General features: G+C 47.4%; 1 pseudogene; it reads left to right on the top strand.

Moving 5' to 3' along the window:
• Window positions 1-2,299: 2,299 nt before the first annotated feature.
• LOC123484396 lies at window positions 2,300-4,347 on the top strand (annotated as a pseudogene).
• Window positions 4,348-12,003: the final 7,656 nt, after the last annotated feature.

The following is a 12,003-nucleotide window of genomic DNA, read 5'->3' as shown; positions in this document are numbered from 1 at the left end:
GTTTACGAATTATCATTCTTATGATATGTTACGAATTTGCAAAATCTATGATATGTTACAAATTCCAAATTGTTGTGGCTAACGTTAGCTAGCTCTAGGGGTTAAGGTTAGGGTTAGGAGTGAGGTTAAAGGGTTAGTGTTAGAGAAGGGTTAGCTAAAAGGGTTAGGGTTATCTAAAAGGGTTAAGGTTAGGGGAAGGGTTAGGTAACATGCTAAGTAGTTGCAAAGTAGCTAAAAAGTTACAAATTAGCTGAAATGCTAATGTTGTCCGTGATGAGATTCGAACACGCAACCTTTGGGTTGCTAGACGTTCGCATTATACACCTACCTACCCATCCATCCCGGACAACCACCCTCCTTTTGTTTTAAGTAACCTTCCATCATACGTCACCATACCAAACGTAACATATCATACTAATTTGAGTGTCCTGGATTTAAGTTTGCTGCTACGTTACGTATACTCTATGAGACCAGTCGGCTCTCAGCCACCTACATAACAGCTTGGTGGGCGTTGAACTAGTCCTGTCCCAGGATCTCTACCTGCTGTGGGCCAGTCTTCTGCAGGGCCAGGATAGCAGTACGCAGAGGGTAGCCCTGCTCAGTGATGGGCTCCAGCAGCTCTCTCTCCTCCTGACTCAGGGCCGTCAGCAGCTCTCTCTCCTCCTGACTCAGGGCCGTCAGCAGCTCTGCAGACAAGTCCCAGCCCAGGCCGTGGGAGTTCCGGGGACACAGAGCCTAAAGGAAGAATAGTGACAGGCTAGAGTAAGGTTAAGTAGCCAGGGTTGGGTTTCAGTTTTACTTCCTGAAATGACTGAATTGAAAATGGGTTGATCCTAACCCCTACTTACAACAGTGTTGCTTACCGTCTGCCTGTGGTTGTTGACTACAGGTCTAGCTGAGGAGGGCCGTGGTGGCAGCTGATGTGGGGTGAGGGTGTACGAGTGCTTCCTTATCATTGAGCACAAAGAATGGTGCCTCTTCCTGCTGTAGTGCCTCTGACCACCATGACACTTGGGACTTCCATCCCAAGTGGTGATGACCTGAGGAGGAGCCAAGATGGTGGTCTTTGACTCTGGATAGTGGCCGTTTTGGTGCAGAGATTCGCGACCGTGGCCGTTCACCATCATGAGAGCCTCCACGGAGTGACTTTGAGCCTGAGGCATTATCTTCAGTGGAGGAGCCCTCGTCGTCTTCTGAGTAGCCAGCTTCGTCTTCCGAGTCGGAGACCATGAACTGGATTTTGCGGTGGCTGTGCTGGTGGAGTTGGGGGTGGTGGTTAAGGTGGCGTGTGTCCACGGAGCTTAGGCTGTGGCTCCTTGGTCGGGGGGGCAGGGCCCCACAGATCGCTGTTCCACCTTAAATCAAATCAAACTATTTAAAGCTAATTTAAAACACACTTTACAGTAAAGCAATACAATTACGACCACAGAGTTACGTAGCACTATATTGGATCACTCCAATATGGTATCCTTCCACTCGGCAGGATACATTCTGAATAAGAATTTCAGATTAGTCCTGTGTACCGGGTAGCGCTTTGGCTCTCCGCGAATACTGGAGGGAGCTTCGGTTGTGACAACCAAACCAGGCCATGGACTCTCCTAACCAAACCAGGCCATGGACTCTCCTAACCAAACCAGGCCATGGACTCTCCTAACCAAACCAGGCCATGGACTCTCCTAACCAAACCAGGCCATGGACTCTCCTAACCAAACCAGGCCATGGACTCTCCTAAGGGATGCAGAGTCCTTGGAGGTAGACCACTATCCGGTGATGGATGACATGGTGGCTGCCATGATCCTCCCTGACAAGGAGATTATTGGCAAGGTGCCTCGCCTCAAACCAGGACCTGAAAGAGTAATTGACGAATGCCAGCAAAGCATTTCCGGGACCCTCTCCATAATGGCATGCCTCATAAACACGGCTACGATGCTGCAATCCTACCTTGCCCTGCTGATACCTCACCTCCCATGGGGGTGGTGACAAGCTTCTTAAGGAGGCCACAGAGGTGTCAACGCTGCTCACTATGCTCCAGACGGATATGGCACATGCCATCGGCAAGGCTTTGGCTTCAGTAGTCACTTCACGCTGCCATCTTTGGCTGGCACAGTCTAAACTGCCACCGCCAGTTCAGACAACATTATTGGTGCTCCCTCATGCCAGGTTCCACCTTTGGGCCAGGGGTTGACAACATCATACAGCAGGACTACAAAACTGCGCAAAGACATAGAGACTTTGCAGGAGTTATTGGCAACTGCGTGCCCTACCCCCACCCCTCGGAGGAGCTGGAAGACAGGGCAGGATGTCTCAAGGGCGCTCCAGCAACATCTTGGCCCCTCTCCTCCCCCTGCCGAGACAGCATGGGCAGGGAAATGGGAACCGGCGTTTTACACCCCGACATCACAAGGACAGGCGTCATGACCACCCTTACAAGCAGCGGCTAAGAAGGATGGGCCCCGGCAGTCCTCCTGAGGTGATGGCGGTCAGCCTCGGCCGCCTCTCCCAGGCCCAAAGGGTACTGGACACAGTCCTGGGGGGGGATACAAACTCCAGTTCCGATGCCAACCGCCACCCTACAGGGGCAGATGCCGTGAGGAAGGAGGCGCTCCGGCTGAGCAAGGACACAAATCAGGAAGGTAGAACCGCTAGAAATGGCTAAGTGGGTTCTACTCTACATTTTTCATAGTTCAGAAAAAGGATGACAGCTTTCGGCTGATCCTGGACCTGCGCGGCCTAAAAAAATGTTTAAAAGAGCTCAAGTTCAAGAGGCTTTCGCCAGCGCGGGTGTTGCAGGCAATCTCGAGCAGCCAATGGTTCACCACGCTCGACCTGAAGGACGAGTACTTCCACGTTCCTGTTCATCGAAATCACTGGAAGTACCTCTGATTTGCCTTCGAAGGAGTGGCTTACGAATTCAAAGTCCGCCCATTCGACCTCTCACTGGCGCCGCGTACATTCACAAAGTGCATGGTTGCAGTCCTAGCGCCTATCATGTCCCAGGGCATTCCAGTGCTGAACTACTGACTGGTGTGTGATTAATCAAGAGAGCAAGCCACAGCAGACACAAGGATAATCTTGAAGCTCATTCAAGACCTGGGCCTCACCCTAAACAGGGAGAAGAGCAAACTGACTCCCTCACAGGTGGTGGTCTTCCTGGGGGATGTTGATCGACTCAACTCTTATGAGAGCACATATCCCTCAGGTGAGATTGGTGAAGATACAGGCCTACCTAGACGTGTCCGTATTAGAGTATCAGAAGTTACTCTGCCTACTCACGCCGGCTTCTCTGTTGATTCCGCAGGGCCTTCTTCACCTCAGGCCCCTCCAGCAATGGTTCAACTCTCACCATCTACACCAGAGACGACACAGACATCGTCAGCTATCGGTGACCAAAGCATGTGTGAGGACTCTGTTGAAATGGCACTCTCACTCCTTCCTGTTGAAGGGAGTGACACTGAACAGAGTCCACCGCAAGGAGCTAGTGTGCACAGACGCTCGCTAGCGGGTTATGGGGCAGTGTTCAGAAGCATGGCAGCTAGCGGATGCTGGAGCCCCCCATGGAGTGGCGAGCACATGAATGTGCTGGAGCTCAGGGCAGTTCGCCTGGCACTCCAACAGTTTCTGCCCTACTTGGAGGGGAAGCATGTCCTGGTCAGATCAGACAACACCACGATAGTGGCGTATATCAATCACCAGGGGGGACTGAGATCAGAGCTTGGGAGCTCTTGCTGTGGGCTCAGACCCGCTTAGCGTCACTGCGGGCAGCGCACATTCCCAGGGTCCTGAACCGGGTAGCGGACATGCTTTTGAGAAATGGCCCGCCGGAGGCGGACTGGAGTCTACACCCTCAGGTGGTGCTAGAGCTGTGGGAAAGAGAGAGCGCAGGTGGACCTGTTTGCATCTCAGGAGAGCACTCATTGTCCCAGCTGGTTCTCGATGTTGGACCTTCCAGGCCCTCTGGGTTTGGACGCCCTCGCTCACGATTGGCCGGCAACAACACTTTATGCTTTCCCACCATTTCCCCTGATCACAGCGACACTAGACAGAGTCAGCTTGAAGGGCCACCGGCTGCTCCTGATAGCTCCATACTGTCTCCTGTTGTCCCTCCTGTCTGGGACCATATGGAAGCTGCCGCTGAGACCCGACCTGCTCTTTCAGGCTCCGGGGACGCTGTGGTATCCCGAGCCGCGTCGCCTCCAGCTTTGGGCTTGGCCCGAGAGGCGTAAATGGGCAAGTTTAGGCATTCAGGACAATGTGGTGAACACGATGCAAAATGCCAGGGTTTCCTCCACCAACGTGGTCATATCAAATGCAGTGGGGCATATTCTGTACTTGGTGTGGGGGTCATAATGTTGCCCCCCGAGTCGTGTGATGTACAAATGGTTTTACACTTTTTACAAATCACTGCTTGATGCGGGCCCGAGCGGCATCTACTTTGAGAGTGTATTTGGCTGCAATTTTGGCGTGCCATGACGAGTGCCTGGAGGGACCCATGGGTGGCCACCCATTGCTCTCCAAGTTTATGAAGGGAGTTAGACGTCTGTGTCCAGCGAAGGCCAGTTCGGTGCCAAACTGGGACCTTGACGTGGTGCTGCCAGCACTTGCTAGGCCACCCTTGGAGCCCCTGGGGTTAGCGTCTTTGAAGCACCTACCCATGAAGGTGGCATTCCTGTTGGCTTTTACCTCTACTAAGAGGGTTAGTGAACTTCATGTTCTTTCAGTGAGCGCTGAATGTTTCCAAATGGGTGCAGATAAGGGAACTGTTACTCTCCGGCCTAACCCCTCTTTTTTGCCGAAGGTCCTGTCTAACAGGCATGTGAACCAGCCCTTACATTTGTCCGCAAACGCACCTCCCACGGCTGCGAGTGGGCTAGGTTTTTCCCCAAGTGTGCAGTGCCCGGTGAGGGCACTGGACACTTACGTTACACGGACTAAGACAATACGACAGTCGGATCAGCTGTTTGTGTGTTATGGTCAGAGAGTTCTGGGGAAGAGCCTATCGAAACAGAGACTCTCACATTGGATTGTGGACACTATTACTACAACATATCAGCTGGATGGCCAGCCTCTGCCGTCTGCTGTAGTGGCACATTCTACTAGAGGAGTAGCTGCATCGTGGGCCCTGCTCCGAGGAGTTCCCCTTGATGACATTTGCGCCATGGCCAGTTGGGCGTCGTCTAGCACTTTTGCTAGGTACTATCGAGTCAATGCTGCTGGCGCCAACCAGGTTCGGGAACGGCTGTGTTGGGTGTTGCCTCCACTTCCCTGGAGGGGGATGGAGGGACACAGCGACTATGACTGCCCTGAGCTCAGTCTTACGGGATTTTGCACGTCTGGCTATGCCTAGTTCACCAATTTTAATCTGGTATTGTGATACCATATTGGAGTGATCCAGTATAGTTCTACATAACGAAGGCTGTGTACGTAACCACGGTTATGTGAGCTATGGGATCACTCCAATCCTCTTACGGTGCCTCGAATAGGACATGAGGTGGGAGTAGTGTGGTGGCAGCTATTTAAGGGGTCAGCCGCAGCACAACCCGGTACACGGGACTAATCTGAAATTCCTTACTCGGAATGTATCCTGCGACACAGCCCGGGATCGAACCCAGGTCTGTAGTGACGCCTCTAGCACTGCGATGCAGTGCCTTAGACCGCTGCTCCACTCAGGAGGCCCTACTCCACATTTAATTCTAAATGCCTACTGCCTGCTAAATCTATTTTACAACTATAAAAAATAATGTGTATTTGCAGGATCCTTGTCCTGATTTTCAAGAATGGCTGAATTGCTTCTAACAGATTTTCTGGTTGGTTGGATGCAGGTTTCACCATCCAATTATTTACAGTGCAAGTCTCACCGTGGCATGGACCGTGACGATATGCTGGCGCATGAGAATTATTAGAATATGGCAAATATTAGTCAATTCTTGCATTCTATCCATGCTGGCTTTACCTGAGACATGAAACAGATAGGTGGGAGGGCATACAGGCTGTCAGCAATTTATTAAGGCGCAATTTGCCTAAATAGTAATGGAATCACTTCAACCACTACATTTTTATTTAACACTGTAGTTTTTTTTTAGAGACTCCACTACGCCCAGTTGTTTTTAAATGGCACAATAATATAATAATAATACAAATAAAATAAAATAATAATAATTTAATAATATAATAATAATAAAATAATAATAATAAGCCATTTAGCAGACGCTTTTATCCAAAGCGACTTACAGTCATGCGTGCATACATTTTTACGTATGGGTGGTCCCGGGGATCGAACCCACTACCCTGGCGTTACAAGTGCCATGCTCTATCAATTGAGCTACAGAGGACCACGAGATAGTTAAACGGTAACACACCCTAGCAGGCAATTGTCGCATCCATTTTCTAGAACTTTCTATTTGTGGACAACAACAACAAAAAAATCACAGGACAAGTTAATGGAAACCTAGCTAGTGAGAGAAGTGAAAAATACTTCCTTAGTTGTTAATTTTCTCGAAATCTAAAGGCACAGCCTAGATTCGAGCCAATGTCTTAAGTAGTTGAACATGTTATCACTCCAACCCCGTGAAAGTGACAAACTGACACAATTTCATTTTCGTCAAAAACAACTTTATACTGAAGGAGTGCCTTTGATTTGACGGCCTGCACGTGCACAGTTTGGCGCGAGACGACCGTTAGACTCGATGACGTGTTTCTACGCATGAGCTTTGCTAGCCAATGTCGCCATGACATCGCCTACAAGTGTGATCGGGCATATCCAATTGCAGTTTTAGCCAATCTTCATACTGTACTGTCTTTGTTAAGACTGCACAAACATATCTGGCACCAGGCTACATTCATGTGATTAACATTTAAATAAAATGAATGTTTTCCATTTATTTTTTACATAAGACAACAAAAAGAAGAACATAAGAACACCTGCTGCCCAGGCGACTCCCCTGGGGACTGGAGAACATGAGCCAGTATGGGTGCAGGAGGGGGCCGGGGCCTCCCCACAACAGGGGAGTAGCAGAGGGGCTGGAGGTTGGGTCTCCCTGGGGGGGTAGCGTCCTCCATGGAGCTCAGTCATCACTCAGTTCTCCAAGGTGAACTCATACTGAAGAAAAATAAGAAATACAGTGCATTCAGAAAGTATTCAGACCCCTTGACTTTTTCCACATTTTGTTACAGCCTTATTTCTAAAAATTGATTAAATACTTCCCCCCCCTCATCAATCTACACACAATACCCCATAATAACAAAGCAAAAACAGTTTTTTAGACAATTTATTTAAAAAAAAATTGAAATCTCAAATTTCGATAAGTATTCAGACCCTTTACTCAGTACTTTGTTGAAGCACCTTTGGCAGTGATTACAGCCTCGAGCCTTCTTGGGTATGAGACTACAAGCTTGGCACACCTGTATTTGGGGAGTTTCTCCCATTCTTCTCTGCAGATCCTCTCAAGCTCTGTCAGGTTGGATGGGGAGTGTCGCTGCGCAGCTATTTTCAGGTCTCTCCAGAGATGTTCGATAGGGTTCAAGTCCGGGCTCTGGCTGGGCCACTCAAGGACATTGAGACTTGTCCCGAAGCCACTCCTGCATTGTCTTGGCTGTGTCCTGTGAACCTTCGCTCCAATCTGAGGTCCTGAGCGCTCTGGAGCAGGTTTTCATCAAGGACCTCTCTGTACTTTGCTCTGTTAATCTTTCCCTCGATCCTGCCTAGTCTCCCAGTCCATGCCGCTGAAAAACATCCCCACAGCATGATGCTGCCACCACCATGCTTCACGTAGGGATAGTGCCAGGTTTCCTCCAGACCTGACGCTTGGCATTCAGGCCAAAGAGTTCAATCTTGGTTTCCTCAGACCAGATAATCTTGTTTCTCATGGTCTGAGAGTCTTTAGGTGCCTTTTGGCAAACTCCAAGCGGGCTGTCATGTGCCTTTTACTGAGGAGTGGCTTCCGTCTGGCCACTCTACCATAAAGGCCTGATTGGCGGAGTGCTGCAGAGTTGGTTGTCCTTCTGGAAGGTTCTCCCATCTCCACACAGGAACTCTGGAGCTGTCAGAGTGACCATCGTGTTCTTGGTAACCTCCCTGACCAAGGCCCTTCTCCCCAGATTGCTCAGTTTGGCCGGGCGGCCAGCTCTAGGAAGAGTCTTGGTGGTTCCAAACTTCTTCCATTTAAGAATGATGGAGGCCACTGTGTTCTTGGGGACCTTCAATGCTGCAGACATTTTTTGGTACCCTTCCCCAGATCTGTGCGTCGACACAATCCTGTCTCGGAGCTCTACGGACAATTCCTTCGACCTCATGGCTTGGTTTTTGCTCTGACATGCACTGTCAACTATGGGACCTTATATAGACAGGTGTGTGCCTTTCCAAATCATGTCCAATCAATTGAATTTATACAGGTGGACTCCAATCAAGTTGTAGAAACATCTCAAGGGTGATCAATGGAAACAGGATGCACCGGAGCGCAATTTCAAGTCTCATAGCAAAAGGTCTAAATACTTATGTAAATAAGGTATGTTTTTTATTTTAAACAAATTTGCCAACATTTCTAAAAACCTGTTTTTGCTTTGTCATTATGGGGTATTGCGTGTAGATTGATGAGGATTTTTAAAAACAATTTAATTCATTTTAGAATAAGGCTGTAACGTAACAAAATATGGAAAAAGTCAAGGGGTCTGAATACTTTCCCGAATGCACTGTACTTGATTGTTCATTGTCAGTTTAGGTGTTAATTGCCCTGCTCAAGAGTACAACGGCAGGAGATTGCATCTAAAATAGTATTTCTAGAATCCCACCAAATATATTTTCATTGGACTTGGGAATAAAACCCTGTGCTTCAGAAGCCCGTCTCATATAATCTCTAGGCAACCTGCCAGCATAATCACAAAAACTACATCACATAGCCGTAAGCCATTTAACTAACCTCAGTGTCTCGTAGTATCTGGAGGTAGTCTGATATGGTGAGATCTGGGGCCATAACCAGCTCCATCTCTCGTCCCAGGGTCCCCAGCTCCTGTGGTGATCCCAGTGGGCTCTTAAAAGGGAACTTCCTCTAGACTGGTCGTCCTGTCTGTATACACAGTAAAACAATGAAACCCACACACTTACACTGAGGACACATAGCTTTACACAGAGACTCATGCACACAAACGCAAGCACACACGTACGTACTCTCACACACACACACACAGCCACACACACACAAATAACACACATTTAAATAAACTAAAGAACAAACTAAACTGGTCTAAACCAGTTCTCTATTCCCTTGGTGAAATTGAAATACAACATTCTGTCAGGTGATGGTATGATGACAGCGAAGGCAGCTTTAATAGGAAACATGTCATATCGAGAAACACGAAAGGCTTATAGACATCAATATGAATAGATGGCAGGCAAGGCAGTTCTCATCTTAAAATTATCGATCACACACATTCCTTGCAGTACTCACCTCTCTCAGCGGTCCTCTCAGCGGTCCACCGTGTGTGACGTGTTGACAGGACAGATGTACGGTAAATGACTTAGCTTAAGTATGAACACACAAGCTAATTCTCTTGCTCAGGTATAAGCCCCCGCCCTGTCTGACATCAGATGTGTTGACATCACATTACTATTAACTACTCATTGATGGAGTGGAACCCATGATGTACAGTGCCCTTCAGAAAAGTATTCAGACCCCTTGACTTTTTCCACATTTTGTTACATTAGCCTTATTCTAAAATTGGTTAAATAAAAATCCTCAGCAATCTACACACATTACCCCATAATGACAAAGCGAAAACAGGTTTTTAGAAATTAAACATTTTTATTTACATAAGTATTCAGACCCTTTGCTATGAGACTAAAAATTGAGCTCAGGTGCATCCTGTTTCCATTGATCATCCTTGTGATGTTTCTACAACTTGATTGGAGTCCACCTTTGGGAAATTCAATTGATTGGACATGATTTGGAAAGGCACACAACTGTCTATAAAAGGTCCCACAGTTGACAGTGCATGTCACAGCAAAAACCAAGCCATGAGGTCGAAGGAATTGTCCACAGAGCTCCGAGACAGGATTGTGTCAAGGCACAGATATGGGTACCAAAACATTTCTGCAGCATTGAAGGTCCCCAATAACACAGTGGCCTCCATCATTCTTAAATGGAAGAAATGTGGAACCACCAAGACTCTTCCTAGATCTGGCCGCCGTAGGCAGGGACTGGGAGACTAGTCAGGATCGAGGCAAAGATGAACGGAGCAATGTACAGAGAGATCCTTGATGAAAACCTGCTCCAGAGCGCTCAGGACCTCAGACTGGGGTGAAGGTTCACCTTCCAACAGAACAACGACCCTAAGCACACAGCCAAGACAACGCAGGAGTGGCTTCGGGACAAGTCTCTGAATGTCCTTGAGTGGCCCAGCCAGAGCCCTGACTTGAACCCTATCGAACATCTCTGGAGAGACCTGAAAATGCAGTACCAGTCAAAAGTTTGGACACACCTACTCATTCAAGGGTTTTTCTTTATTTTTTACTATTTTCTACATTGTTGAATAATAGTGAAAACATCAACACTATGAAATAACACATCATGTAGTAACCAAAAAAGTGTTAAACAAATCAAAATATTTTATATTTGAGATTCTTCAAAGTAGGGGGGGTATACATTAGATAGCTCTATTTGGTAAAAGACCAAGTCCATGTTATGGCAAGAACAGCTCAAATAAGCAAAGCGAAACGACAGTCCATCATTACTTTAAGACATGAAGGTCAGTAAATCCGGAAAATGTGAATAACTTTGAAAGTTTCTTCAAGTGCAGTCACAAAAACCATCAAGCGCTATGATGAAACTGGCTCTCATGAGGACCGCCACAGGAAAGGAAGACCCAGAGTTACCTCTGCTGCAGTTGATAAGTTAATTAGTTACCATTGAGTTAGTTAAATCAGCTTTGGTTTTTTTTGCACAGTATTTATGGAACAAATGTTCTTAACCCTCCCCCCATCTACCTATGCAACCTCCAGTTCTTGGGTGTGTGTTTTCCTGAAAAGTAACAGGGAGGCTGAAGGGAGAGGATTAGGGAAATGCTGATGAGTTGAGAAACAGGAATGTGTTGAACAACACACTTACAACACAGATTGCACATGAGCTGCATGGCCAGTTCTGCTCTCTGACATGTGGAGGTGGAGCCATGGTGGTCATGGTGGCCCTCAGTGGTGCCCCTCAGTGGTGCCACATGGCATTGCAAGTGGAGTTCAAACAAAAACAGCACAAATAAGCTTTTAAAACAATCTACATTGACAGTAATAGAGATATACATTTTATTTATAATATTTAAACAAATCACATCAATAAAATGTGGAGATTTTTCACAACTTTGGGGCGTTTCACATATAATTTACCTTTGAAATTAATCCAAACGGTAATCCTGCGAGGTTAGAGAGAGCAGACATGCATACATTCCCTAGTAGAGAATGGGTTTACAGCTGGAGGGGTATACAACAGTACAGAAATAACCATTCTTTAAATTTGTAAAAGGTCACTTCTACACACAACTGTTCTGCGTCTGAAAATGGCAGCCTATTCCCTATATAGTGTAGTACTTTTGACCAGAGGCCCTAGTCGAATAGGGTGCCATTTTGGACAGTCGAATAGGGTGCCATTTTGGACAGTCGAATAGGGTGCCATTTTGGACAGTCGAATAGGGTGCCATTTTGGACAGTCGAATAGGGTGCCATTTTGGACAGTCGAATAGGGTGCCATTTTGGACAGTCGAATAGGGTGCCATTTTGGACAGTCGAATAGGGTGCCATTTTGGACAGTCGAATAGGGTGCCATTTTGGACAGTCGAATAGGGTGCCATTTTGGACAGTCGAATAGGGTGCCATTTTGGACAGTCGAATAGGGTGCCATTTTGGACAGTCGAATAGGGTGCCATTTTGGACAGTCGAATAGGGTGCCATTTTGGACAGTCGAATAGGGTGCCATTTTGGACAGTCGAATAGGGTGCCATTTTGGACAGTCGAATAGGGTGCCA

The sequence above is a fragment of the Coregonus clupeaformis genome, unplaced genomic scaffold, assembly GCF_020615455.1.
Source record: "Coregonus clupeaformis isolate EN_2021a unplaced genomic scaffold, ASM2061545v1 scaf0300, whole genome shotgun sequence".
NCBI classification, from domain to species: Eukaryota; Metazoa; Chordata; class Actinopteri; order Salmoniformes; family Salmonidae; genus Coregonus; species Coregonus clupeaformis.
The sequence above is the reverse complement of the archived record's forward strand: the minus strand, read 5'-3'. Positions and strand labels throughout refer to the sequence as shown.